Below are 22,353 nucleotides of genomic sequence, written 5' to 3' on the forward strand. Positions count from 1 at the left end.
CTCACATCCGGCCGTGGAGTCTATCACTTGGTCAATCCTTGGTAGGGCAAAGGGCAAAGGGATCTTTGGGGCAGGCCTTGTTGAGGCTCGTGTAGTCTATACACATGCGCCACTTGTTGTTTTTCTTTAGCATGAGGACCGGGTTGGCGAGCCACTCTGGAAAGAAAACTTCCATAATGAAGCCGGCTGCCAGAAACCGGGCTATCTCCTCTCCCACAATCCTGCGTTTCTCCTCCGACAGTCGGCGAAGGGGTTGTTTGACTGGCTTTGCGTCTTCTCGGACGTGTAGTTTGTGCTCGGCGAATTCCTTTGGAACGCCCGACATGTCCTTGGGGGACCACGCAAAGACATCCCGATTCTCACGGAGGAAATCGGCGAGCTCGCCTTCCTATTTGCTGTTTAGGTTTGCCCCGATGACGACAAACCTCTCTGGGTGCTCGGGGTCAAGGGGTATCTTCTTAGTCTCCTTGGCCGGCTGGAAAGATCCTTGAGCATCATGCTCCTTGGGATCGGGGGACAAGGCCGACTGCTTGCCGGCTATGGCCACGACTCGGTCCAACATCTTCTTTTCTTCGGCAATCACAAGAGACTCGGCCAGCCGGCTGCTGGCTGCTGCGCACTCAGAGGACTCCTTGTAATTGCCGGCTACGGTGATGACGCCTTTGGTGCTTGGTATCTTCATCTTGAGGTATGCATAGTGGGGAACTGCCATGAATTTGGCCAAGGCAGGTCGGCCAAGCAATGCATGGTAAGGGCTCTCCAGGTCCACCACTTCAAACCAGATCGCTTCCCGGCGGAAATGCTCCTTGTCCCCCAAAAGTACATCAATCTTGATCTTGCCAATGGGGGCGCAGGACAGGCCGGGTACGATGCCATGGAACACTGTCCGAGTAGGCATGAGTTGCTTTGTCTTGACATTCAGCTTCTCCAGGGTGTCGCGGTACAAGATGTTGATACTGCTCCCGCCGTCTATCAACACACGGGAGAAGCGGGTGGCGCGTCTATCCGTTGCAAGGGTGGCATCCAGAACCAACGCATAAGAGCCGGGAGATGGCATCACCTCTGGGTGGTCGGCCTGGCTCCAGCTGATAGGTTTTTCTGACCAGTGCATGTGCTCGGCGGGGGTGGCAGCAACCATGCTGACTTCCCGGTTCTCTCGGCGTTTGTTGCGCCGGTCTTCGGGCTGGCTTGTAAAGACGATATAGGCGGCATGCTCGTCGGGGAACTCATCATGCACGGCTCCGACTGCGGGCCGAGCGGCCGGCGGCGGCAGAACCGGAGGTAGTGGGCCGGCAGGCGGAGGCGGCGCGAGCCCTTCGCCTTTGGAGATTCGGGTGAGCCAATGGCACTTCCGGGTTGTGTGGTTGGACGGCTTCGCGCCGCTGTGGAACTTGCATGGGGCGTCGAGAGTTTGCTCGTAGGAGAAGGCCGGCTGCCAAGCCGGCCTGCCGCCCCTCTGCTTCTTGGGTGCGGGCCGTGCTTCGGGCTGCTCGTCTTCGACTGTGACCACCTGCCGACTGGTGGAGGGCGGCACCGGGCCCTTGCTCTTGTGGTCGTTCGAGTGTGGGCGCCGACCGGAATCCCCGGCCGACGTCTTGGGCGCCGGGTTGAGTACTTTTCCGGACGCGTCTACCCAGAGCTCGGTCTTCATTGAGGAGTCGGCGGTGGCGTACTTGTCCGCTATGTCCAGAAGCTCATCGAGGGTAGTCGGCTCGTCGCAGAGAAGCTTGTGCTTGAGGAGGGTGCCTTCTCGGCACCCGGCTGTGAAGTATTCTATGGCCTGCACCTCGTGCACCCCTTCGCAAGAGTTGCAGAGCTCGGCCCAACGCGTGAGGTAGTCGCGAGTTGGCTCGGCGGGGCCTTGTACGCACATGGAGAGCTGTCTGGGCTTGGGAGCCCGCTTGTAGGTGCTGGTGAAGTTGCGGACGAAAGCTTCTGTGAAATCTAGCCAGCTGTTGATGCTGCATGGTTTGAGGCTGTTGAGCCAGGTCCGCGCCGTGCCTTGCAGCATGAGGGGCACGTACTTCACGGCAACGCGCCGGTTGCCGTTGGCTATGCTAACCGCTGTGGAGTAGTCGATCAACCAATCTTCCGGCTTCACGGAGCCGTTGTACTTGGGCGTGTCTCTTGGGAGCGAGAACCCTTTGGGGAAGGGCTCGTCGCGGATGCGGGGGCCGAAGCAAGGCGGACCGACATCGTCTTCTTCTTCCAGCGCCAAGGATGGCGCCAGGCGGTCGATCCGATGGCGGGCGTCATTTTCGCCGACTCCTTCGCGACGACCTAGTCGGCCGCTGAGAGTCGGATGCGCCACAGGCAGAGGGGTGGGATATCTCTCTCCACGGGGCCGAGGCGGAGGCTGGTTTCCCCGCCACTCCACGGCCTGAGGGCGGCCTTTTGCGTCTCGCTCGATGGAGATCCGAGTTTGGCTTCGGCTGGCAGCCGGCTCTTTCTCGTGCCGCGCGCGGTCTCTACCCGCAGTCGGCGTCCGGTACGTCGCGCCATGATCTCGGCGCGGGGGAGGGCTTTCCGCGCGGGCGTCGGCTTCGTGCCGCTACGCGGCTGCATCGATCAGCTGCTGGATGCGTCGGGTCATGTGGGGGAGTTCTTCGGCCCCCAGTCCGTCTAGCTCGTCTACGGCCGCCTGGGCGGCACGCAGGTTCTTGAGTGGAGTGGCGTAGACTAGGCAGTCGACTCCTAACGTGGCGGCAACGACAGCGCCGCGCTGTCTGACAACGCCGACCCGGCTGGGCCCACCTGGGGGCGGCGTGCCAAAGGCGGCGCGGTCGGCCTCGCGTCGGTGGGCCTCAGCGAGGCGTCTCATGGAAACCAACTTCCGGCCCTCCGTGAGGAGGGCGAGGCGGCGAGCCTCTAGTGCTTCAGCGTCGGCATCGGCTAGGAGGGGGATGGACAAGTCGTGGACCGCCATGTGCGGGGCGTCATGGGCGCTCTCATCAGCAGCGCCGTTGTGGCCGATGACCATCACCTCGGTGGTGACAGCGTCGCAGCCATCGGCTCGAGGAAGCGGGTCGTTGTAGATCATGACGTTGGTGGGGAAGGTGTCGAATGAGGCCGTGTCGGAGTCGACAGGCATCGGATCGGTGGAGCCAACCGACTCCAAGTCCACAGCAGGCTCGCGGGAGACATGGAGCCGGACGAGGAGGTTGACGAGGTGGTCGGTGCCCGCGTTGGAGGCGAGCTCGTCGGAGATGAGGGTCTTGTCGAGGAGATCAGCGAGGCTGCTCGCTGCGCAGGCGTTGGTGATGCCTTGCAGCGCGTCATGGCAAGCGCCATCGGGCGTGCCGGGCTGGCTACGCTCGCGGGGGAGGAAGAGGGTTCCCGTCCAGAACAGGTCTCCGGACGACGGTGCACCTGGCCCCACGGTGGGCGCCAAATGTCGGGTGGTAGGTGCGACATATGCCAACGGGTGGCTTATCATTGTGGGAGCCAGTAAGACGTCGCCGGTGCCTAGAAACGGGATGAGGCGAAGACATGCACGCCGGCGAATCTTACCTAGCTTCGGGGCTCTTCGTGGAGATAACACCCCTACTGCTGCTCTGCGAGGTCGCCGCATGGTCACTAGATGAACAAGTAGCTACACGATGCTCCTTGAGCTGTTTGGCGAGAGGAGGAAGAAGGGTTCTGCTTGCTCTCTTCTCCTCCCTATGTGGTGTCTAAAACTAGCAGGGATCCATCTCCCTTTGCATGGAGGCCCCGGGGGGTTTATATAGGCCTACCCCCCCCAGGGGTAAAATGGTAATCCGGCTGGGAGCGGGGCCCAGCCGTCTGTGCCTTCGCTCTCCGGCTTGTGCACCGGCTGCTGGGGCCCGCCGGCTGGTGGGTCCCGCCGGCTACCGGCTCCTTGGTCGACTGGCAGGCCCCATCGTCCAGGGCCTTGCCGATGGCTGGTTACTGTTGCTCAATCTTGGTGACGAGGGCTTCGCCGAGGTCAGCGTGGCTATAGTGCTGCCGTCCGGCGGGTGACCACTGTAGCCTCACCGCGTCTTGTCTCCTTAATGGGGCGTCTCCTTCGAGGGGGTGGCAAGCCGGCTGGAGAGAGCCGGCTCCGTCTTGGGCCGACTGGGGGAGGCCAGGCCGCCTTTGGGTGTCTCTCTGCCTGAAGGGGCCCACCGCCCGTGGGCCGTACTGGTAGCCCGTCGTGGATGATATCAGGGTCAACGTGGCAACAGTGCTGCGCCAGACGGGTCATGGCCACCCGTACGGCGCACTGTGCCAGGCGCGCTCCGGGATTCGGGGGTGGCAGGCTTCATTGTAGCCACGCCCCGTCACATCGCCGTTATGTGGATGCAGACTTCGAGGGTACGGTCTTGACCGCTTTATGGGAGCCGGCTCCTTGGAGTCGGCCTTCTCGCGGCCGGCTCCTCGGAGCCGGCCCTTCCACGGCTTTCTTCATGAGGGCTGAAATCGGGCCGCTTTCCAATAGCCGGCCTGGGAGACAGCCGGCCAGGGGAAGGCGGCCCCATGTCTTGGATTCTTGAGAGCCGGATCGGCTCGTAATTTTTTCAGAAAGGCCAGGGGGAGACGACTAGGCTACCCGTGGTCACTTACTCCGACACTTGGAGATCCAGGAGTACCCACTATACCATGCTCCATTAAAAGAAACTATGTGAAAACTGCTTTATGTGATCTTGGAGCCGATGTTAGTGTTATGCCTCTCTCTTTATATCATAGACTTGATTTGAATAAGTTGACACCTACTGAAATATCTTTGCAAATGGCTAATAAATCAACTGCTATACCTGTCGGTATTTGTGAGGATGTGCCTGTTGTGGTTGCTATCATTACTATTTTAACGGACTTTGTTATTCTTGATATTCCCGAGGACGGTAGTATGTGTATTATTCTTGGAAGACCCTTTTTGAATACTGCACAGGCTGTTATTGATTGCACCAAAGGCAATGTCACTTTTCATGTTAATGGCAATGAGCATACGGTACACTTTCCGAGGAAACAACCTCAAGTCCACAATATCAATTCTATTGGAAAACTTCTATCGATTATTTTTGGAGGTTTTGAATTTCCTCTTCCTACTGTCAAGAAGAAATATGGTATTCTTATTGTTGGGGATGTGCATATCCCCATTGAGGTAACCTAGTGTTATTTGAAAATTCTCCGGTTCCATGTTATTCGGAATGAGTTTGTTAACAAGACTTGATCAACCTTGTTAATGGATTCCTTTTGATGATCATGAGATGGATGAATTTAGAAAACACAACTCTCTGTACCCTCCTTTTACTTTCTGTTATTTATATTAAATAAAGCAAAAATAGTAATTTCTGTCTGTTTTCTGATTATCCGTGCAATATAAAAATAACCTGAAAATAAAAGTTCTCAAAATGCCCTGAAATTTAAATATGATTTTTTCTGGAATATTTGAGAATATTTGGCACTAAGAACACAACAGGGGGCATCCACCTGGCCACGAGGGTGGAGGGCGCGCCCCCTGCCTCGTGGGCCCACGGTGGCCCTCCTCCACTTATTCCTGCACCCACACACTCCTTCTTCCTCCCACAAACACCATTATCCAGCTCAAGCACGAGTTCTAGCTCATTTTGCTGTGATTTTCGATCTCCTTGCTCAAAGCACCTCTCACAAAACTGCTTTGGGGGATTGTTCCTGTTGGGGAACGCAGTAATTTCAAAAATTTCCTATGCACACACAGGATCATGGTGATGCATAGCAATGAGAGGGGAGAGTGTTGTCCACGTACCCTCATAGACCGAAAGCAGAAGCGTTAGCACCAATGCGGTTGATGTAGTCGTACGTCTTCACGATCCGACCGATCCAAGTACCGAACGCACGACACCTCCGAGTTCAGCACACGTTCAGCTCGATGACATCCCACGAACTCCGATCCAGCAGAGCCTCGAGGGAGAGTTTTCGTCAGCACGACGACGTGATGATGGTGATGATGATGCTACCGATGCAGGGCTTCGCCTAAGCACCGCTACGATATCATCGAAATGGATTATGGTGGAGGGGGTGTGACACCCTCGATTCAATCATACACTAATCATACACGCAAATGTGTACGATCAAGATCAAGGACTCACGGGAAGATATCACAACACAACTCTAGACACAAATTAAAATAATACAAGCTTTATATTACAAGCCAGGGGCCTCGAGGGCTCGAATACATAAGCTCGAATACACAAGAGTCAGCGGAAGCAACAATATCTGAGTACAGACATAAGTTGGACAAGATTGCCTTAAGAAGGCTAGCACAAAAGCAACAACGATCGAAAAGGCAAGGCCTCCTGCCTGGGAGCCTCCTAACTACTCCAAGTCGTCAGCGGTATTCACGTAGTAGTAGGCATCCTGTGGGTAGTAGTAGTCATCAGTGGCGTCGTCTGGCTCCTGGGATCCGTCATCTGGTCGCAACAATCGGGTATGGGGGAAAAAGAAGTAGCAAAGCAACCATGAGTACTCATCCAAAGTACTCGCAAGACTTAGATCAGATCTAAACTAAGTATGCATCTGTATCAAAGGAATGGGTTGTATCTGTGGACTAAACTTCAGAATGCCAGAAGGGAAGGGGAAAGCCTAGCCTATCGAAGACTAGCATCTTCTGGAAACCACCATCTTGCAGCAACAGGAGGGAGTAGAGTAGCATATAGTAAAGTAGTAGTAATGTTATCAACCTCGGCCAGAGATCCTTTCTCGACTCCCTGCGAGAAAGCAATCCCAGAGCCATACTATCCAAGTGTCAACACATTCCAAATCTTATCACCATCCAGTTCTCATCACAAGTATCCAGTTCTAGTTGTATTGATCGGATACAACTCCAAGTGTCTGTTACCGTAGGACAGGCTATCAATAGATGTTTTCTTCCCTGCAGGGGTGCACCAACTTACCCACCATGCTCGATTAACTCCGGCCGGACACACTTTCCTGGGTCATGCCCGGCCTCGGCCAAACAATACGCCGCAACCCGACCTCAGCTTAATAGAGAGGTCAACACGCCGGACTAAACCTATGCCCCCAGGGGTCACGGGCCATCTCCCCGGGAACTTCTGCATGTTGCGTACGTGGCCGGTGAGCAGACCTAGCTACCTCCTTCAACAAGGCAGGAGCTTAACAGTCCAACCCGGCGCGCGCCGCTCAGTCGCTAACGTCTATTAAGCTTAGGTTGATGCATACGACACAGAACGCCCATACAATGCCCACGTGATGGTTAGTGCTATCAGGCTAGAGGCCCCTCGGATCAAATATCCAAACCGTAGTGGATTAGGAGCACGCGGTAACGAGCAGAGACTCACGATCGATGTGACCCCGTCACCCCGTCTCGAGTACTTGCGGCAAGGGCTAAGAATGCCCGGCCACGCCTCGTAAGTATCTCGCGGGCACCTTCCAGGTCAACCCGACTCCACATCATTCGCTATTAAGCTCGCGCGGGTACCCCTCAGGGTCGACCCGTCTTTAGTAACATGGCTCGGTGTAAAGTCATAGTAACCATAGTAATTGTGTGTCTAACACCAAGGGGAGAACCCGAGGAATCACCCTCGGTGAATCCCACTCGATGTTATCATCAAGGTGAACGTAAGAGGATCCACCCTCGAGGTTCATACTTGAGGGGTTGCACGACAGAGCGGTAACGGAAGTGGTTAAGGAGGAAATCACCCTCGATGACCTCGACCGTATAGCTACACTACAGAGATCTCATCAGGAGTGATGTAAGAGGTTCCACCCTCGGCACTCGATGGTAACTCTTCATAGTTGTACAACTAGGGGGGTGATGTGCGGTGTTGGGGCCTGGACGTCGATCACGTTGATCGAGTCATCGAACATAAAGCGGGGCAACTAGGACAAGGTGGGGTCACTGATGGATCTGTAACCAACCTATACTAAGCAGTTTAGGATAAGCAGGTAAGGTATAAAAGTAGGTAACAACAACAGGCTATGCATCAGAGTAGGATCATACAGAAAGCAGTAGTAGTTCTAATGCAAGCATGAGAGGGAAAGAAATAGGCGATATCGGAATGCTCAAGGGGAGTTTGCTTGCCTGGTTGCTCAGACAAGAAGGAGGGGTCGTCGGTGACATAGTCAATCACAGCGGCATCATCGGTCTTGGGGTCTACCGAAGAGAAGAGGTGGAAGAAACAGTAAATACAGAGCAAACAATGCATCACAAGGCACAACATGACGACGGGTAGAGCTAGGGTTGCCCTAACATAGTACTACACGTTGCAGACTGAGAGGATAAACATCCGAGGATGAATTCCCGGCGTTAGGAGGATTCTGGACAGATGAAAGAGAGGGGACGGTTCCATGTTCAGCATGCTAGGGGCATGTGACAGATGAATGGACCGCGTATTCGGATTCGTCTTGTCGTTCTGAGCAACTTTCATGTAGAAAACATTTTTATCCGAGCTACGGTTTAATTACTATGAATTTCTAAAGTTTAAAGCTTTTTCTGGAATTATTTAAATTAACAGAAAAGGAATTATGACATCAGTATGACATAGGTGTGACGTCAGCAGTCAACAGTTCGGTTGAGTGGTCAAAGCTGACCAATGGGGCCACTGGGACCCAGATGTTAGCCTCTGCTAGCTTAACAATGGATTAACTAAACTAACAGGGTCAATTAGGGGAGTGGGCCCCGGGCGTCAGTGGGTGTTTTAGGTTAACTAATTGTTTTTATTTATAAAACGTTATGAGACTAATATAACAGAGGGGGGCCCACATGTCAGTGGCTGGGGTTGCCCAGTCAGCACGTTGACTGGGTCAACCCAGTCAACGGGGACCCTAGGGCCCACTAGTTAGCGACCCAGGGGAGTTGCCCATCGAGCCACGTAGATGGTCGGCGTCGGAGTTGCTCCCGTGGCCTCCCGCGGCAGCGAGCTCGTCGGAGACGTTCGGAAAATCGCTATGGGGCACAGTTTCGCGTGGTTTTGCTTGTGTTCGAACGAGGGCTCAACGCCGCGTCGCGTGGTGTGGTCGGTTAGGCTCGCGACTGGCCGGAACTACGTCGGCGACGAGTGGAGGTGGCGATGGGGTTCGGGACCTCGTCGGGATCGCGCTACGGGGGTCGACGAGGTGGGCAGGCGGCACAGGCGGCCTCGGTGGGCTGCACTGAGCACGTTCCCGTGCTCAGGCGAGCATGGCAACGACGGCGGCCAGCTACTCGGTGGAGCCGAGCTCGGCCATGGCGGCGTGGTGGCTACGGTAGCGCAAGAGGCTAGGGGAGCGAGGGGAGAAGAAGTGGGGCTCACCGGGCGGCACACACGGTGGCCCTCGGAGGTTTAGGAGCTGCAGTGCAATGGATCGACGCCGGCGAGCTCCTGTGATCCGAAGTGGAAGATGAGGCTGGGGGAGCGTTCGGAGGCGCCGGCGTCTTGCGAATCATCAGGGAGGCATAGCCGAGCGAGGCAGAGCGGTTGGACAGGTCGGCGAGGCGAACGGGTCTTGGTGGCCGCGAGGACGAGGAGAACGGCGGTGACCACGTCGGTCTCCTGTCCAGAACGAAGGAGAGGGAGAGGAGAGAGCTGGATCTGGGGAGGAGAGATGCAAGTGGGGGTGGGGAGGCGTTCCGAGGCATGCTCGTGGCGGCCTTATCCCCTCCGCGGCGCGCGCTGTAGCGACGGAGCCGGTGAGGTGGTCCGGCGGGAACGGGCGCCCGACTCGGGTGAGGGGAATAGGGGGAAGAGAGAGTTGACCGGGGGGAGTGGGCCACTAAGCTGGCTCGAGTGGGTCGAGGCCCACTGGGAGGCCAGGGGCTCTGGCCCTTTCCTTTTTTTTGCTTTCCCCTTTTCTTTTATGTTTTAGCTATTTTAGGCCACCTACACATTTTGCAAAAATGTTGGTTCACCACCAATATTACCAGAAGAATACTTTCCACATGATGAACATTTTAGTTTTCATGTTTGAGCATTTTGAATTTCACACAAAATTTGAATTTGAATTCAACTGGAATTTGAAAGAGAGAGGAGACAAAGATGATCAAGCACTTGTTTAGCAGAATAATTAACTTAACCCCAGGGGTTACTGTAGCATCATTACACCGGAGTGTTACAGGGGGGCACCGCACACGGCCGGGAGAGATCAACAGATCAACTTCTGTGTCTAGAGGTGCCCCTGCCCCCGAATATAAAGGAGGGAGGGAGAGTCCGGCCCTAGAGGGGGCGCGCCAAGTGTGGGGAGTCCTACTAGGACTCCCAAGTCCTAGTAGGATTCCCCTTCCCTTTCCGGAGTAGGAGAGAAGGAAAGAGGGGGAGAGGGAAAAGGAAAAGGGGGCTGCATCCCTTGTCCAATTCGGACCAGAGGGGGGGGAGCCTCCTTCCTTTTGGCCTCTCTCCTCTATTCCCGTATGGCCCAATAAGGCCCAATACTTCTCCCGATGAATTCCCGTAACTGCCCTGTACTCCGAAAATACCCGAATCACTCGGAACCTTTCCGATGTCCGAATATAGTCGTCCAATATATCGATCTTTACGTCTCAACCATTTCGAGACTCCTCGTCATGTACCCGATCTCATCCGGGACTCTGAACTACCTTAGGTATATCAAATCACATAAACTCATAATACCATCGTCACCGAAACTTTAAGCGTGCGGACCCTACGGGTTCGAGAACTATGTAGACATGACCGAGACACATCTCCGGCCAATAACCAATAGTGGAACCTGGATGCTCATATTGGCTCCCACATATTCTACGAAGATCTTTATCGATCAAACCGCATAACAACATACATTGTTCCCTTTATCATCGGTATGTTACTTGCGTGAGATTCGATTGTTGGTATCTCAATACCTACTTCAATCTCGTTAATGGCAAGTCTCTTTACTCGTTCTGTAATACATCATCCCGTAACTAACTCATTAGTTACAATGCTTGCAAGGCTTATAGTGATGTGCATTACCGAGTGGGCCCAGAGATACCTCTCCGACAATCGGAATGACAAATTGATACGTCCATTTTGCATCATGCTTTTATATCAATATTTATTGCATTATGGGTTGTTATTACACATTATGTCACAATACTTATGCCTATTCTCTCTTATTTTACAAGGTTTACATAAAGAGGGAGAATGCCGACAGCTGGGATACTGGGCTGGAAAAGGAGCAAATATTAGAGACCTATTCTGCACAACTCCAAAAGTCCTGAAACTTCACGGAAGATGTTTTCCAAATATATTAAAAAATATTGAGAGCAAGAACTTCACCAGGGGGCCACACCCTGCCCACGAGGGTGGGGGCGCGCCCTACCCCCTAGGCGCGCCCCCTACCTCGTGGGCCCCCAGGTGGCCCTCCGGTGGCCATCTTATGCTATATGTGTTGGGGAACGTTGCAGAAAACAAAAAATTTCCTATGTTTTCACCAAGATCCATCTAGGAGTTCATCTAGCAACGAGTGATCGGATGCATCTACATACCTTTGTAGATCGCGAGCGGAAACGTTCAAGAGAACGGGGATGAGGGAGTCATACTCGACGTGATCCAAATCATCGGAGATCCTAGCGCCGAACGGACGGCACCTCCGCGTTCAACACACGTACGGTCAGCGTGACGTCTCCTCCTTCTTGATCCAGCAAGGGGGAAGGAGAGGTTGATGAAGATCCAGCAACACGACGGCGTGGTGGTGGATGCATCAGTCACCGCAGCAGGGCTTCGCCGTTCTACTGCAAGAGGGAGAGGTGTAGCAGGGGAGAGGGAGGCGCCAAGACTTTAGGGTGTGGCTGCCCTCCCTCCCCCTTTATATAGGCCCCCTAGGGGGTGCTCCGGCCCTAGGAGATGGAATCTCCTAGGGGGGCGGCGGCCAAGGGGGAGGAGTGCCCCCCAAGGCAAGTGGAGGCGCCCCCTCCCCTAGGGTTCCCAACCCTAGGCGCATGAGGGGCCCAAGGGGGGGCGCACCAGCCCACTATGGGCTGGTTCCCTTTCCACTTCAGCCCATGGGCCCCTCCGGGATGGGTGGCCCCACCCGGTGGACCCCCGGGACCCTTCCGGTGGTCCCGGTACAATACCGTTGACCCCGAAACTCTCCCGATGGCCGAAACTGCACTTCCTATATATAATTCTTCACCTCCGGACCATTCCGTAACTCTTCATGATGTCCGGGATCTCATCCGGGACTCCGAACAACTTTCGGATTACTGCATACTCATATCCATACAACCCCAGCATCACCGAACCTTAAGTGTGTAGACCCTACGGGTTCGGGAGACATGTAGACATGACCGAGACGGCTCTCTGGTCAATAACCAACAGCGGGATTTGGATACACATATTGGCTCCCACATTCTCCTCGATGATCTCATCGGATGAACCACGATGTCGAGGATTCAAGCAACCCCGTATACAATTCCCTTTGTCAATCGGTACGTTACTTGCCCGAGACTCGATCGTCGGTATCCCAATACCTCGTTCAATCTCGTTACCGGCAAGTCACTTTACTCGTACCGTAATGCATGATCCCGTGACCAGACACTTGGTCACTTTGAGCTCATTATGACGATGCATTACCGAGTGGGCCCAGAGATACCTCTCCGTCATACGGAGTGACAAATCCCAGTCTTGATCCGTGTCAACCCAACAGACACTTTCAGAGATACCCGTAGTATACCTTTATAGTCACCCAGTTACGTTGTGATGTTTGGTACACCCAAAGCACTCCTACAGTATCCGGGAGTTACACAATCTCATGGTCTAAGGAAAAGATACTTGACATTGGAAAAATACTAGCAAACAAACTATACGATCTTGTGCTATGTTTAGGATTGGGTCTTGTCCATCACATCGTTGTCCTACTGATGTGATCTCGTTATCAATGACATCCAATGTCCATAGTCAGGAAACCATGACTATCTGTTGATCAACGAGCTAGTCAACTAGAGGCTTACTAGGGACATGTTGGTGTCTATGTATTCACACATGTATTACGATTTCCGGATAACACAATTATAGCATGAATAGAAGACAATTATCATGAACAAGGAAATATAATAATAATCCTTTTATTATTGCCTCTAGGGCATATTTCCAACCGTCTCCCACTTGCACTAGAGTCAATAATCTAGTTACATTGTGATGAATCGAACACCCAGGGAATTCTGGTGTTGATCATGTTTTGCTCTAGGGAAAGGTTTAGTAAATGGATCTGCTACATTCAGGTCCGTATGTGCTTTACAAATATCTATGTCTCCATCTTGAACATTTTCACGAATGGAGTTGAAGCGACGCTTGATGTGCCTGGTCTTCTTGTGAAACCTAGGCTCCTTGGCAATTACAATAGCTTCAGTGTTGTCACAGAAGAGTTTGATCGGCCCCAACGCATTGGGTATGACTCCTAGGTCGGTGATGAACTCCTTCACCCAAATTGCTTCATGCGCTACCTCCGAGGCTGCCATGTACTCCGCTTCACATGTAGATCCCGCCACGACGCTCTGCTTGCAACTGCACCAGCTTACTGCCCCACCATTCAAAATATACACGTATCCGGTTTGTGACTTAGAGTCATCCAGATCTGTGTCGAAGCTAGCATCGACGTAACCCTTTACGACGAGCTCTTCGTCACCTCCATAAATGAGAAACATTTCCTTAGTCCTTTTCAGGTACTTCAGGATATTCTTGACCGCTGTCCAGTGTTCCTTGCCGGGATTACTTTGGTACCTACCTACCAAACTTACGGCAAGGTTTACATCAGGTCTGGTACACAGCATGGCATACATAATAGAACCTATGGCTGAGGCATAGGGGATGACACTCATCTCTTCTATATCTTCTGTCGTGGTCGGACATTGAGCTGAGCTCAATTCCACACCTTGCAACACAGGCAAGAACCCCTTCTTAGACTGATCCATATTGAACTTCTTCAATATCTTATCAAGGTATGTGCTTTGTGAAAGACCTATGAGGCGTCTTGATCTATCTCTATAGATCTTGATGCCTAATATATATGTAGCTTCTCCAAGGTCCTTCACTGAAAAACTCTTATTCAAGTAGGCCTCAATGCTGTCCAAAAGCTCTATATCATTTCCCATCAAAAGTATGTCATCTACATATAATATGAGAAATGCTACAGAGCTCCCACTCACTTTCTTGTAAACGCAGGCTTCTCCATAAGTCTGCATAAACCCAAACGCTTTGATCATCTCATCAAAGCGAATGTTCCAACTCCGAGATGCTTGCACGAGCCCATAAATCGAGCGTTGGAGCTTGCACACCTTGTCAGCATTCTTAGGATCGACAAAACCTTCCGGCTGCATCATATACAATTCTTCCTTAAGGAAACCATTAAGGAATGCCGTTTTGACGTCCATTTGCCATATCTCATAATCATAGAATGCGGTAATTGCTAACATGATTCGGACGGACTTCAGCTTCGCTATAGGTGAGAAAGTCTCATCGTAGTCAACCCCTTGAACTTGTCTATAACCCTTAGCGACAAGCCGAGCTTTATAGATGGTCACATTACCATCCGCGTCTGTCTTCTTCTTAAAGATCCATTTATTTTCTATGGCTCGCCGATCATCGGGCAAGTTAGTCAAAGTCCATACTTCGTTTTCATACATGGATCCTATCTCGGATTTCATGGCTTCCAGCCATTTGTCAGAATCCGGGCCCGCCATCGCTTCTTCATAGTTCGAAGTTTCACCGTTGTCTAACAACATGATTTCCAAGACAGGGTTGCCGTACCACTCTGGTGCGGAACGTGTCCTTGTGGACCTACGAAGTTCAGTAGCAACTTGATCTGAAGTTTCATGATCATCATCATTAACTTCCTCTCTAGTCGGTGCAGGCACCTCAGGAACATTTTCTTGAGTCGCGCCACTTTCCGGTTCAAGAGGTAATACTTCATCAAGTTGTACTTTCCTCCCACTTACTTCTTTCGAGAGAAACTCTTTCTCTAGAAAGGATCCATTCTTGGCAACAAAGATCTTGCCTTCGGATCTGAGGTAGAAGGTATACCCAATAGTTTCTTTAGGGTATCCTATGAAGACGCATTTTTTCGACTTGGGTTCGAGCTTTTTAGGTTGAAGTTTCTTGATATAAGCATCGCATCCCCAAACTTTTAGAAACGACAGCTTAGGTTTCTTCCCAAACCATATATCATACGGTGTCGTCTCAACGGATTTTGATGGTGCCCTATTTAAAGTGAATGCGGCAGTCTCTAAAGCATAGCCCCAAAATGATAGCGGTAAATTGGTAAGAGACATCATAGATCGCACCATATCTAATAGAGTGCGATTACGACGTTCGGACACACCATTACGCTGAGGTGTTCCAGGCGGCGTGAGTTGTGAAACTATTCCACATTTTCTTAAGTGTGTGCCAAATTCGTGACTCAAGTATTCTCCTCCACGATCTTATCGCAAGAACTTGATTTTCCTGTCACGTTGATTCTCAACCTCACTCTAAAATTCCTTGAACTTTTCAAAGGTCTCAGACTTGTGTTTCATTAAATAGACATACCCATATCTACTCAAGTCATCAGTGAGGGTGAGAACATAACGATAGCCACCGCGAGCCTCAACACTCATTGGACCGCACACATCAGTATGTATGATTTCCAATAAGTTGGTTGCTCGCTCCATTGTTCCTGAGAACGGAGTCTTGGTCATTTTACCCATGAGGCATGGTTCACACGTGTCAAATGATTCGTAATCAAGAGACTCTAAAAGTCCATCTGCATGGAGCTTCTTCATGCGTTTGACACCTATGTGACCAAGGCGGCAGTGCCACAAGTATGTGGGACTATCATTATCAACCTTACATCTTTTGGTATTCACACTATGAATATGTGTAGCATTACGCTCGAGATTCATTAATAATAAACCATTCACCATCGGAGCATGACCATAAAACATATCTCTCATATAAATAGAACAACCATTATTCTCGGATTTAAATGAGTAGCCATCTCGAATTAAACGAGATCCTGATACAATGTTCATGCTCAAAGCTGGCACTAAATAACAATTATTGAGGTTTAAAACTAATCCCGTAGGTAAATGTAGAGGTAGCGTGCTGACGGCGATCACATCGACCTTGGAACCATTCCCGACGTGCATCGTCACCTCGTCCTTCGCCAGTCTCTGCTTATTCCGTAGCTCCTGCTTTGAGTTACAAATGTGATCAACCGCACCGGTATCAAATACCCAGGAGCTACTACGAGTACTGGTAAGGTACACATCAATTACATGTATATCACATATACCTTTCGTGATGCCGGCCTTCTTGTCCGCTAAGTATTTGGGGCAGTTCCGCTTCCAGTGACCACTTCCCTTGCAATAAAAGCACTCAGTCTCGGGCTTGGGTCCATTCTTTGGCTTCTTCCCGGCAGCTTGCTTACCGGGCGCGGCAACTCCCTTGCCGTCCTTCTTGAAGTTCTTCTTACCCTTGCCTTTCTTGAACTTAGTGGTTTTATTCACCATCAACACTTGATGTTCCTTTTTGACTTCTACCTCTGCTGATTTCAGCATTGCAAATACTTCAGGAATGGTCTTTTCCATCCCCTGCATATTGAAGTTCATCACAAAGCTCTTGTAGCTCGGTGGAAGCGACTGAAGGATTCTGTCAATGACTTCGTCATCCGGGAGATTAACTCCCAGCTGAGTCAAGCGGTTATGTAACCCAGACATAGTGAGTATGTGCTCACTGACAGAACTGTTTTCCTCCATCTTACAGCTGAAGAACTTGTCGGAGACTTCATATCTCTCGACCCGGGCATGAGCTTGAAAAACCATTTTCAGCTCTTCGAACATCTCATATGCTCCGTGTCTCTCAAAACGCTTTTGGAGCCCCGGCTCTAAGCTGTAAAGCATGCCGCACTGAATGAGGGAGTAATCATCGGTACGTGTCTGCCAAGCGTTCATAACGTCTTGTTCTGCAGGGAGAGCAGGTGCTTCACCTAGCGGTGCTTGTAGGACATAATCTTTCTTGGCAGCTATGAGGATGATCCTCAGGTTCCGGACCCAGTCCGTATAGTTGCTGCCATCGTCTTTCAGCTTGGTTTTCTCTAGGAAAGCTTTGAAGTTGAGGACAACGTTGGCCATTTGATCTACAATACATGTTGTAAAGATTTTAGACTAAGTTCATGATAATTAAGTTCATCTAATCAAATTATTCAATGAACTCCCACTTAGATAGACATCCCTCCAGTCATCTAAGTATAACATGATCCGAGTTAACTAGGCCGTGTCCGATCATCACATGAGACGAACTAGTCAACATCGATGAACATCTTCATGTTGATCGTATCTTCTATACGACTCATGCTCGACCTTTCGGTCTTCTGTGTTCCGAGGCCATGTCTGTACATGCTAGGCTCGTCAAGTCAACCTAAGTGTTTGCATGTGTAAATCTGTCTTACACCCATTGTATGTGAACGTTGGAATCTATCACACCCGATCATCACGTGGTGCTTCGAAACAACAAACTGTCGCAACGGTGCACAGTTAGGGGAAACACTTTCTTGAAATTATTATGAGGGATCATCTTATTTACTACCGTCGTTCTAAGTAAACAAGATGCAAAAACATGATAAACATCACATGCAATCGAATAATAGTGACATGATATGGCCAGTATCATATAGCTCCTGTGATCTCCATCTTGGGGCTCCATGATCATCTTGTCACCGGCATGACACCATGATCTCCATCATCGTGTCTCCATGAAGTTGCTCGCCAACTATTACTTCTACTACTAGGGCTAACACGTTTAGCAATAAAGTAAAGTAATTTACATGGCGTTTCTCAATGACACGCAGGTCATACAAAAAATAAAGACAACTCCTATGGCTCCTGCCGGTTGTCATACTCATCGACATGCAAGTCATGATTCCTATTACAAGAACATGATCTCATACATCACATATATATCATTCATCATTCATCACAACTTTGGCCATATCACATCACAGAACACTTGCTGCAAAAACAAGTTAGACGTCCTCTAATTGTTGTTGCAAGTTTTACGTGGCTGCAAGAGGGTTCTAGCAAGAACGTTTTCTTACCTATGTTAAAGCCACAACGTGATTTGTCAACTTCTATTTACCCTTCATAAGGACCCTTTTCGTCAAATCCGCTCCAACTAAAGTGGGAGAGACAGACACCCGCCAGCCACCTTATGCAACTAGTGCATGTCAGTCGGTGGAACCGGTCTCACGTAATCGTACGTGTAAGGTTGGTCCGGGCCACTTCATCCCACAATACCGCTGAAGCAAAATAAGACTAGTAGCGGCAAGAAAGTTGACAACATCTACGCCCACAAAAAATTGTGTTCTACTCGTGCAAAAAGAACTACGCATAGACCTAGCTCATGATGCCACTGTAGGGGAACGTTGCAGAAAACAAAAAAAATTCCTACGTTTTCACCAAGATCCATCTAGGAGTTCATCTAGCAACGAGTGATCGGATGCATCTACATACCTTTGTAGATCGCGAGCGGAAGCATTCAAGAGAACGGGGATGAGGGAGTCATACTCGACGTGATCCAAATCACCGGAGATCCTAGCGCCGAACGGACGGCACCTCCGCATTCAACACATGTACGGTCAGCGTGACGTCTCCTCCTTCTTGATCCAGCAAGGGGGAAGGAGAAGTTGATGAAGATCCAGCAGCACGATGGTGTGGTGGTGGATGCAGCAGTCACCGCAGCAGGGCTTCGCCGTTCTACTGCAAGAGGGAGAGGTGTAGCAGGGGAGAGGGAGGCGCCAAGACTTCAGGGTGCGGCTGCCCTCCCTCCCCCTTTATATAGGACCCCTAGGGGGTGCGCCGGCCCTAGGAGATGGGATCTCCTAGGGGGGCGGCGGCCAAGGGGGAGGAGTGCCCCCCAAGGCAAGTGGAGGCGCCCCCTCCCCTAGGGTTCCCAACCCTAGGCGCATGGGGGGCCCAAGGGGGGGCGCACCAGCCCACTATGGGCTGGTTCCCTCCCCACTTCAGCCCATGGGGCCCTCCGGGATGGGTAGCCCCACCCGGTGGACCCCCGGGACCCTTCCGGTGGTCCCGGTACAATACCGTTGACCCCGAAACTCTCCCGATGGCTGAAACTGCACTTCCTATATATAATTCTTTACCTCCGGACCATTCCGGAACTCTTCGTGACGTCCGGTATCTCATCCGGGACTCCGAACAACTTTAGGATTACTGCATACTCATATCCATACAACCCTAGCGTCACCGAACCTTAAGTGTGTAGACCCTACGGGTTCGGGAGACATGTAGACATGACCGAGACGGCTCTCTGGTCAATAACCAACAACGGGATCTAGATACCCATGTTGGCTCCCACATGTTCCTCGATGATCTCATCGGATGAACCACGATGTCGAGGATTCAAGCAACCCCGTATACATTTCCCTTTGTCAATCGGTACGTTACTTTCCCGAGACTCGATCGTCGGTATCCCAATACCTCGTTCAATCTCGTTACCGGCAAGTCACTTTACTCATCCCGTAATGCATGATCCCGTGACCAGACACTTGGTCACTTTGAGTTCATTATGATGATGCATTACTGAGTGGGCCCAGAGATACCTCTCCATCATACGGAGTGACAAATCCCAGTCTTGATCCGTGTCAACCCAACAGACACTTTTGGAGATACCCGTAGTATACCTTTATAGTCACCCAGTTATGTTGTGACGTTTGGTACACCCAAAGCACTCCTATGGTATCAGGGAGTTACACGATCTCATGGTCTAAGGAAAAGATACTTGACATTGGAAAAACTCTAGAAAACAAACTATACGATCTTGTGCTATGTTTAGGATTGGGTCTTGTCCATCACATCATTGTCCTACTAATGTGATCTCGTTATCAATGACATCCAATGTCCATAGTCAGGAAACCATGACTATCTGTTGATCAATGAGCTAGTCAACTAGAGGCTTACTAGGGACATGTTGGTGTCTATGTATTCACACATGTATTACGATTTCCGGATAACACAACTATAGCATGAATAAAAGACAATTATCATGAACAAGGAAATATAATAATAATCCTTTTATTATTGCCTCTAGGGCATATTTCCAACAATATGGAGTCTTTCGATGGGAAAAAAATCAGAAGCCATCTTTTAGGATGAAGCTCCGCCGCCACGAGGCGGAACCTTGGCGGAACCAATCTAGGGCTCTGGCAGAGCTGTTCTGGTGGGGAAACTTCCCTCTGGAGGGGGAAATCATCGCCATCATCATCACCAACGCTCCTCTCATCAGGGAGGGCAATCTCCATCAACATCTTCATCAACACCATCTCATCTCAAAACCCTAGTTCATCTCTTGTATCCAATTCTTGTCTCCAAGTCCGGGATTGGTGCTAGTAGGTCGCTAGTAGGTTGCTAGTAGTGTTAATTACTCCTTGTAGTTGATGTTAGTTGGTTTAATTGGTGGAAGATCATATGTTCAGATCCTATATGCATATTAATACCCCTCTGATTATGAACATGTTTATGCTTTGTGAGTAGTTACTTTTGTTCCTGAGGACATGGGAGAAGTCTTGCAATTAGTAGTCATGTGAATTTGGTATTCGTTCGATATTTTGATGGGATGTATGTTGTCTCTCCTCTAGTGGTGTTATGTGAATGTCGACTACATTACACTTCAGCATTATTTGGGCCTAGAGGAAGGCATTGGGAAGTAATAAGTAGATGATGGGTTGCTAGAGTGACAGAAGCTTAAACCCTAGTTTATGCGTTGCTTCGTAAGGGGGAGATTTGGATCCATATGTTTCATGCTATGGTTAGGTTTACCTTAATACTTTTGTTGTAGTTGCAGATGCTTGCAATAGAGGTTAATCATAAGTGGGATGCTTGTCCAAGTAAGGGCAGCACCCAAGCACCGGTCCACCCACATACCAAATTATCAAAGTACCGAACGCGAATCATATGAACGTGATGAAAACTAGCTTGACGATATTCCCATGTGTCCTCGGGAGCGCTTTACATCATATAAGAGTTTGTCCAGGCTTGTCCTTTGCTACAAAAAGGATTGGGCCACCTTGCTACACCTTATTTACTTTTTTTACTTGTTGCTCGTTACAAATTATCTTATCACAAAACTATCTTTACCACTTATTTCAGTACCTGCAGAGAATACCTTGCTGGAAACCGCTTATCATTTCCTTCTGCTCCTCGTTGGGTTCGACACTCTTACTTATCGAAAGGACTATGATAGATCCCCTGTACTTGTGGGTCCTCATGACTCTTTTCTGGCGCCATTGCCGGGGAGTGAAGCGCCTTTGGTAGGTGGAATTTGGTAAGGAAGAATTTATATAGTGTGCTGAAATTTACTGTTATTTGTCACCATGGAAAGTAATCCTCTGAGGGGCTTGTTCGGGGTATCTTCACCCTGACCAGTAGAGCAAAGAGTTGCTCCTCAACCTACTGAACCTACTGAAAATGAAAATGAAAATGCTTTCTTTGAAGTTCCTTTGGGTATGATAGAAAAACTGCTAGCTAATCCTTTTTTAGGAGATGGAACAAAACATCCTGATGAACATCTGATATATGTGGATTATTTAAGCTTGCAGGTGTACCCGGAGATGTTGTTAAGAAGAAGGTCTTCCCTTTATCTTTGAGGGGAGATGCATCAACATGGTATAGGCTATGTGATGATATGAGGTCTTGGAATTACAAACGACTGAAATTGGAATTTCATCAGAAGTTTTATCCTATGCACCTTGTTCATCGTGATCGCAATTATATATATAATTTTTGGCCTCGCAAAGGAGAAAGCATCGCTCAAGCTTGGGGGAGGTTTAAATCAATGTTATATTCATGCCCCAATCATGAGCTCTCAAGAGAAATGATTATTCACAAATTTTATGCTCGGCTTTCTGGTCACAATCGCACCATGCTTGATACTTCTTGTGCCGGCTCTTTTATGATGAAGACTATTGAATTCAAATGGGATTTATTGGAAAGAATTAAACGCAACTCTGAAGATTGGGACCTCGACAATGGTAAGGAGTCAGGTATGACACCTAGTTTTGATTGTGTTAAATCTTTTATGGATACCGATATTTTTCGTAAATTTAGCACTAAATATGGACTTGACTCTGAGATAGTAGCTTCTTTCTATGAATCTTTTGCTGCTTATGTTGATCTGCCCAAGGAGAAGTGGTTTAAATATCATCCTCCCATAGAAGTAAAAGTAGCTACACCTATTAAAGTTGAAGAAAAGACTATCACTTATAATGATCCTATTGTTCCTACTTCTTATGTTGAGAAACCACCTTTCCCTGTTAGGATAAAGGATCATGCTAAATCTTCAACTGTGGTTCGTAAAAGCAATATTAAAACATATACACCTCCTGAGCAAGTTAAAGTTGGACCTAATATTGCTGTTGTTAAAGATCTCTTGTCTGATAATATAGATGGGCATGTTA

Source organism: Triticum aestivum, chromosome 4A (genome assembly GCF_018294505.1).
Source record: "Triticum aestivum cultivar Chinese Spring chromosome 4A, IWGSC CS RefSeq v2.1, whole genome shotgun sequence".
Classification (NCBI taxonomy): domain Eukaryota; kingdom Viridiplantae; phylum Streptophyta; class Magnoliopsida; order Poales; family Poaceae; genus Triticum; species Triticum aestivum.